Raw genomic sequence first — 8235 nt, 5'->3', positions numbered from 1 at the left:
TGACTATGTAAAATACTTTTTAAATTGGATTTTAATAGCTGAAGTTATGTTGTCCGTTGTAGCTCTCCCACAATTTCAGCACCAAGTTCCTTAAGATCACAGCAAGGCTGGGAGCTCAACAGGGAGAATGATTTTTAAATCCTCATATGTCCTACCAATGAATCAGATGCACAGAGCTGCCTTGTAACAAAGCCAGATATTTGTTCTCCACCTACTAGGCTTGAGAACAAATCTCTAAGATTTCAGTGACAGCTAGTAGTAACTCTCCTTTTTGATTGAAGTATGCCCCACCTTAGAATCTATAAACCTTAGTAGATAAAGCACAAACATAAGCCTCCTAGAGGCATTTGCAACACCAAGAATAAAAATAAACAAAACAACATTTAAGATGGTATTTGAGGATAGTTCTGGGGAACTGAGCCAAGATTGTCTCATCGTCTTCCTACATCATTTGTTTAAGGCCAACTTCACCTCTCACCCTTTTGCATTCTTTGGGTCAAGGAAGAAATTGATCTGATAAGTGAATGCATACGCCAATATTAAGGACTTGAGAGCTTAGTCCTCCCTGAACTCTTTATATTTTGAGTGGGCAAATGATTAGTCCAAAGAAATTAATCACAATGGTGGAATTTCAAACAAAGAAGAAGACAGGGAAGGAGATCCCTTCATCCAGTGCTTATGGACAGCAGCTCACTTGGGAGGTAACTGTGAGAACATTTAGTATCACATAGTTAAAAGCCTTTTCTGTCTCTGAACAACCCTGAACAAATCATCCACAAACTTAGGAACATAGCAACCTGGATCTGACAGCAAAACGTACCATGCATCCTTCTTTTCTTTCTCTGTTTTGTTCTATGTTGCTAAAATAGCACACCTGTCAAAGCAGCTAGGTATGATGGGGTTCAGCACAAGTAAAATTGTATAAAAAAAGAACAGACAAATTATAAGGTAATAGTACAACTCTCACATCCAGTACCTCATTGTCATCTCACAAGCAAGCTGACAGCTGAGCCAGCCCACTGCTGCAGTGTTGATGAAAAATACTGACATCTTCACTCTAGTGCTACACCAATACTAAACCTGACTTGAACAAATTCAAAACTTAACGCTGAGCTTAAAATGTAGAGAGAGATATTGAAAGAGCTCTCCTCCTTCTCTTTTGCCATTCTCGCAAGAAAGGAAAGGAGGAAAAATGAAAGAGAAGAGCAATGGAGGCACCAGTAAAGAGTTAGGAAGGAGGGGTCCCAAATACAAATATAATCCACTTATAATTAAGGCCCATGACTGCAGGATTTTTGTTCCTTGGTCACTACTGTATCCTAAGTGTCTGCTACACATTAGATGTTAAATACATTTGTGGAGTGAATTAATTAATTAAATCAGTGCTCTCAAGAAAATAAAACACACACACACACACACACACACACACACACATTTGGTTCTACATGCCTCTGGCCCACCTTTGAAATGGGTAGATGAATTGGAAGAAGTAGTCCAGCAATTACAGAGTCAAGTTATACTCAATGTTTTGCCACTAAATCACTTCCTCTCTCAGCCTCATTTTCTCCAAAGGTCAAATGGAGTGAACTAGATGACCTCAGCCTACTTCTAGCTTTAACATTCTGTGTTTTAAAGGAAAGCCAAGCATACTTTAGAGAGAAATAGAGGGGAGATGGACTAAACTCATTTGTGTGCAAGAAGCAAGAGCTGTTTCCTCTGTTCTCACCCCATACAGGAAAGACTTTTGTTCCTGTTGATTTTAAATGGCCTGAGAAATAAAAATCATGAGGTGGAGGAAAAGAGATTCACAGTTGAAAGCAAACTACAACATTCAAATCAAATATAAAAGCATTGACAAACTGTCAACCAAAGTTGAAAGTGTCTTCTTATCTGAACTTGTCACCTCCTAAGCCTCTGAGAGGTGACAAAATTTTGCATGTGGATGCCCTGTCTGAGGTGCTAATTGTCTTTATTTCAAAGGCTCTATGCTATTCTCAAACCCAGGTAGATTAAAAGGATGATGCCAAGGGTAGTGATTTTATAAAGTGGATGTGACATTTCAGAATCTTTTTTTCTAACCTTCCAAAACTAACTTTGTTCTTCAACTAGCTCATCTGTAGGTGCAAATTCTCCTGTGACAGTGTTATGATATTGTCACTTCTGGTGAGTTTACACATTCTCTTGATACTAAAATTCATTTCCTTTACCAAAATGAGAAAAGAAAACAAAATCTTTTTTTAAAAAAAAGAACACCTCCTTTTGATAGTATTTGAGTTTATCTATGAGGCTGTTTTCTAATGTCCTTTTGTATATGAGAAGCCAGAGACAGGGTTGTTGTTTGTGTCAATTTAAACCTATTTTAAGTATGTTTATTCTTTGAACCAACATTTATGATCATCTACTTTGTGACAGACACTGTAATAGGTACTGAGGTTAGAGAGAAGGAAAGCACATATGTGCACTCACATAGCTCACAGTCTAGTGAAGAAGACAGACTAGTAATAGAAAATTTGAATTTTCTTAGTAAGAGCTGTGCTAGAGGAAAGGATGGGGCTCCAGGGGCACAGGCACTAGGCTTTAGGGCCCTAGGGACATCTGATTCCATTTATATTCTAAACCTGCACAACCTACTCAAGACAGCAAGTTCTATATCTTTCTGTCTGCTATGTACAGTCCCTTTAACTAATTTTACCTCCTTCATGACTCAGAGGGGGGGGGGTCCCTAATTCTAGCTGAAACTCTGCCTGCTTCTGAGGTTTCTGTTAGGTCTGATCAAATAATTGAATCGATGCCCCTTCCCGAAGAACTGACCTTTGGGCCACTTCACAACGGACATTCCACTTGGGGAGCCATCACCCTGGTTTTGGTCACTCCGAGTTTGCTACTCAGAAAGGAGTAGGCAGCGGCAGCTCATCCTGAGCTTACCTCTGAATCCTACTTGGGTGACTCTGGCCACTGAAGGCTGAAACTGCCCAGGCCCTGACAGGGCCCCACAGACTTACATTAACAGGACAGAACCTCGGGTAATGATTGTGGTGGCAGGTAAGCCAATCTCCTTTTTAACTGACACTGAGGCCACTTATTCTGCCCTCCCCAAATTCGCTGGAGCCCTTGTCCCCACCTCAGTCTCTATTATGGGGTTGACGGACTAGTCTCACAGCCATTAGCCACCTCACCTATACACTGGATCTTCCTAGACACCACCTTTATCCACGCTTTTCTCATTCTACCTTGGTGCCTGACCAGGCCCACCATGCATCCCCTTATAAAGCCCAGTTGTCCGGAAGCACAGTCACCTACCTCAGTTTCACTCTCACCCCACAAAGCCAAGCCATCACCATGGACTGTAAATGCCGTATCTCCTCTATGACTGTCCCCTCCTCTAGATAAGAAATACTCTCTCAGGCTCACTGGGTACTTTTGCCTCTGGTTCCCAAACCTTTAAGTTACCAATTAGGCATACAAACCTGGAGAAAAGGCAGGGAGAAGAGGGAGCAGGCTTGTTCTAGGACTGCAATATCCAGGCCTCTAGCCACTTGCATTTAAAACTGCCACATTTTTTCCTTAGAGATAACATGCTAGGGTGTGGGTGATAATGAAACCTCACAAAGCCGCTCTATGACACAGCAAAGGGACCCCTCACTGAGCCTTTAGGTCCCAAGGCCAGCATTCTCACCCCTTTAATGCTCTGAAAACTGCTCTCAGCTCAGCACCTTCTCACACTCCCCTTTCCCAAAGAACAACTTTCTTTACTACAAAACTGCAAATGCTTACTTAACAGTCCTGCTACTGTCAGAAGCTGAATTCATTATCACCCACACCCTAGCATGTTATCTCTAAGGAAAAAATGTGGCAGTTTTAAATGCAAGTGGCTAGAGGCCTGGATACTGCAGTCCTAGAACAAGCCTGCGCCCTCTTCTCCCCTGCCTTTTCTCCAGCTTTGTATGCCTAATTGGTAACTTAAAGGCTTTGGAGGATTGCTGGGATTAATGATAAATATCTAAATATTTTAAAATAGCATAAAATACTGAAACATTGATTAATAGACAAGTTTTGATTCACCTGCTCTTAGTTTTTATTGCAGAAGGTCTCTTGTACTTTGCTGAATGTATATTTTCTTGAAAATAAGAATGTGTTTAAAGTGTGTTGATCAATATCAATCTACGAAATACTGGTTGTTCACTTTTTGGCTAAAGTTGGTTATTTGTGAATGGGTAGAAGGTTTGTGTTGTCCAGCAAGTCAGGACCTGATCACCCCTGAGGTCCGAGGGGACCCCTTCTCTCCCAGTAAGCTAAAATAGCCCCACCTAGGCTCTCTTCTGTTGCTTAAATCCTATACCTGAGCCTAGGATTTAAGCAACAGAACAGAGTCTTAGAGAGGGCTATTTTATTTCCCCTGCACAGTCCTTGACACTATCATTGAAAGCCTCAACAGGTCTTCCTGCTTGATATTTAGGAACCTCTATTCCCTTTTCTAGCCTTCTTAAAAGTCATACACTGCAAAGGACACCAAGTCAGGAAATGATACTGTAATACAAAGAAATAACAATGCAGACTAGGAGGCCAAGACAGTGGCTCAGAGGAGGCTTCCATCTTCCCAACTTTTAACTATACCCCATTTGCTTCCATCTCCCCAACTCTTAACTATACCCCATATAACACCCTAATACACTCCAGAGGAACTACAGTCCTTATTGGTTCTTGGGGCTCCTCAGGAAGACCCATGGTTAAAATTTTAGGGAAAATATATCCTTCCCCAGGGACAGGCCCGAGATATTTTATGGGCTATTTGTAATTCCCTACATATAAGATACAGACCGCTTTTACAGCCCCTAAAACCCTTCATCACATGTCCTAGCCTAGCTTCCCTACTGCAAGATATCACCAAAACCTGTTCTACTTGTTACTCAGTATCACCCCAAGGACAGGTTCGATTAGACCTCCTTCTTTCCCCACTCATCAGGCTATGGGCCAAATCCCTGGACAAGACTGGTAAATTGACTTCACTTACATGCCCCCTATTAAATGAACCAAATATCTCTTAACCCTCGTAGATAACTTATCAGTCTGGGTAGAAGACATTCCCCACTAAGTCTGACCCACCTCATTACAATCAGATAATGGACCTGCTTTCATATCTCAAATGACTGAACAGGTCTCCTTAACTCTGAATATCCAGTGGAACTTACACCCTACCCCCTACCAGACCCAACCTTCAGGCAAGGTAGAAAAGGCAAATTCCTTAATTAAGTCTCACCTAATTAAATTAACTCTAGAAACTAAAAAACCTTAAACTACTCTCATACCTCTAGCCATTATGCACATCAGGGCAATGCCCCACGTGCCCTCCTTCCTTAGTCCCTTTGAACTCATATATGGAAAACCCTTCTTATTAGGAAACTTCCCTTCCACAGAGAGCCCTCTAGGAGACTATGTCCCCATTTTAAATCTCATCTGACAACTACTGAAAGAACGTGCTGATCAGTTCCTCCATCCACCTTTCATGAGAGACATCCTCCCTACTCTTCTACAGCCAGGGAACTGGGTCCTCAAATCATTTACAGGCCTGATGGCAAGGCCCTTATCAGGTACTCCTAACTACCCAAACTGCAGCTAAACTATTTGGGCATAACCCTTGGTTCTACCTTTCCAGATTAAAACCCATCCCCAGAACATCACTATCACATGAACTGGAGTCCCCTAAGTATCACAGGCACCAGATTGGGCCCACCAGACTCTGCCTTACCCTCATCCCAGAAGAAGAGGATGAATGGGTGAGCATCCCTACATGTGCTCCCTATGTGCCCTAATAACCCCGACTTCCCTGAAAGCCTACCTCCTCGCCCAATACAAATCCTCCAGGTCCTAGCTACTGCCCACTCTCCCTTTGCATCAGGATTCTCACCTTTCTATGGGACTTCCTTCTTCAAGGGAACTTCAATTACCCATGGGAAGAGATCTCCTTTCTAGGTCTTGAATATACTCTGCCATCCCTGCCTTGGGACAATCCCGGCCCTGGAAGTGGGGATTAGCTCTCCTTCTCATCCACTTCCAACCCTCCTCTCCTACACCCATAAGGAACTTTCTCACCTCCATTAATCTTGAACGAACACTTAACCTTACCCATTCCCTCCTAAACCAGACCAATCCAACCTTTGCCAGGAATTGCTGGCTCTGCCTTTCCTTCTCCTCTTCAGCGTATACTGCCATCCCCATACCAATCAGGAAAAATCACACTAGCTTATAAAAAGGAAAAGAGAACTATATTTCTCAAAAAGGCAGACACCCTTCTAGGTAATTATCCTACAGCCCAGGCAAATCAAGCCTTTCTTTTCTGTACTTATATTATATCTCTTACTAAGGTAGCCCCTTCTCCCTCATGGTCACAGGTCCTATCACTCTACACATCACACTAATCACCCAAGCCTCTTTATGCTTTACAAGGTCACAGAGCAATATAACAATAGGCCATCTCCCATCATCAACTTGCAATACCACAGTTAACCTAGAACTACCGAATGGCCATTGGCCCACGGGTTGACTACCAGGTCTCCCCAGAAGCCAATGGTTATTTCCTACTGCCGGTCCATTTTACTTCTTATCCAACCATCCATGCCTGAGGCTTCAACTGCTCCTTTCTTTCCCTTTCTCTTTTCCCTTGGATAACAGCCCATTCTAGTGTTCCCTGCCTACTTTCACTGCAATAGAATCTGAACCACTCATCTGTCACCCCTTATTGGTAGTGCCATGGCGACTACCCTCTGGGTTTGGAGTGTGGAACTGGGAAAAGGAACCTTATACCCTTTAGTCCATCTCTTCTCCCTACACCTTTCAGCTTGTCTCCATGATCAGGGATTTTTCTTCTCTGTGAGGAAAATACATACATCTGTCCCACCAACTGGACAGGAACCTATACTCTCATCTATCTCTCACCCAATGTAGTTGTAGCCCCCAATAATCAGTCTTTACCTATCCCTGTAACCCATCATATCCGACACAAAAGGGCAGTCCAGATAACCCCTTTCCTCATAACCCTCGACATCACAGCAGGGATTGGAATTGGCATAGGAGGCTTAGCCATTGCTTTATCATACTTTGAAATCCTGTCTTGGGACCTACAAGAAAGCTCTGGATGCCTAGCAAGGGGCAAAACTGGGAAAACAAGAACCTCACCCCCATGGTAACCTATCTTATCCTTTCATATCACTAGTCAGGCAACTTAGACTCCTGATCTTTTCCTCCCTAAAGGTAACATCTAGGCCTCAGTAGTATTCCAGCTCCAGGCCCAGAAAAGCAGCAAAATCAGACAAGCGATGCTGTGGCAGCCTCAGAACCAGTTTTTACCAAGTCACTTGATAGGACCGCTTTTGAGCCTTTACCACCCAGTCTCTCAGGGAAATCATACTGCTGCAACCCTTCACTCCAACCAGGAGGAATCTGTACAGTGTTCCAGCTGACTACAATCAAAGTCTATCCCCCTGTGATCTCGACACCTCTTCTCAACAGGAAGTAACTATGGAAGATAAGACCTTCGTCCCTATTCCGATTAAAAAACTGTGGTACACCTATACAATGGAATACTACCCTGCGGTTAAAAAAGTTCTTACCATTTGCAACAGCATGGATGGAACTGGAAAGCATTCTGCTAAGTGAAATAAGCCAGTCAGAGAAAGATAAATATCACACGATCTCACTCATTTGTGGAATATCCATTTCACAACGGACATTCCACTTGCTTAGACCACATTCCACCTGCTAAGATCATTATTTATCCCCTCCAGGCTTTCCCAGAATCTGGACCTGCACAGAGAATTCTCCTCCTGGAAAAGGCCCACCTAGAGTCCTTTAAAACCCTCTGACTCCCCATCTTTGCGTACTGACGCCATTTGGGGACTCAACCCATCTGGTATCTGCATAACCTAATAAATTTATTATCTTTTACCACTTTGGCTTTGTGCATTCCTCCTTCGGCGACCCTAACAGTTTTATTCTTGGAATAATCTATAATAATAAAAGCATAATATGCTTATTAGACCAGACAGCTGAACAACCTTCCAGACATCATTCTGGACATCCTTCTGGATGAAGCCACAGTGGCAGGGGCCGAGGCAGAGGCAGTTAGGCATGACCAGTCAGGTAGGCAAACATTTAGGGATGATCAGGCAGGCAGGCAAGTGGTTAGGGGCAATCAGGAAGGCGGGCAAGTGGTTAGGGGAGATCAGGCAGGCAAGCAGA

The sequence above is a fragment of the Myotis davidii genome, unplaced genomic scaffold, assembly GCF_000327345.1.
Source record: "Myotis davidii unplaced genomic scaffold, ASM32734v1 scaffold569, whole genome shotgun sequence".
Classification (NCBI taxonomy): Eukaryota; Metazoa; Chordata; class Mammalia; order Chiroptera; family Vespertilionidae; genus Myotis; species Myotis davidii.
This window is presented reverse-complemented; position numbering follows the sequence as displayed.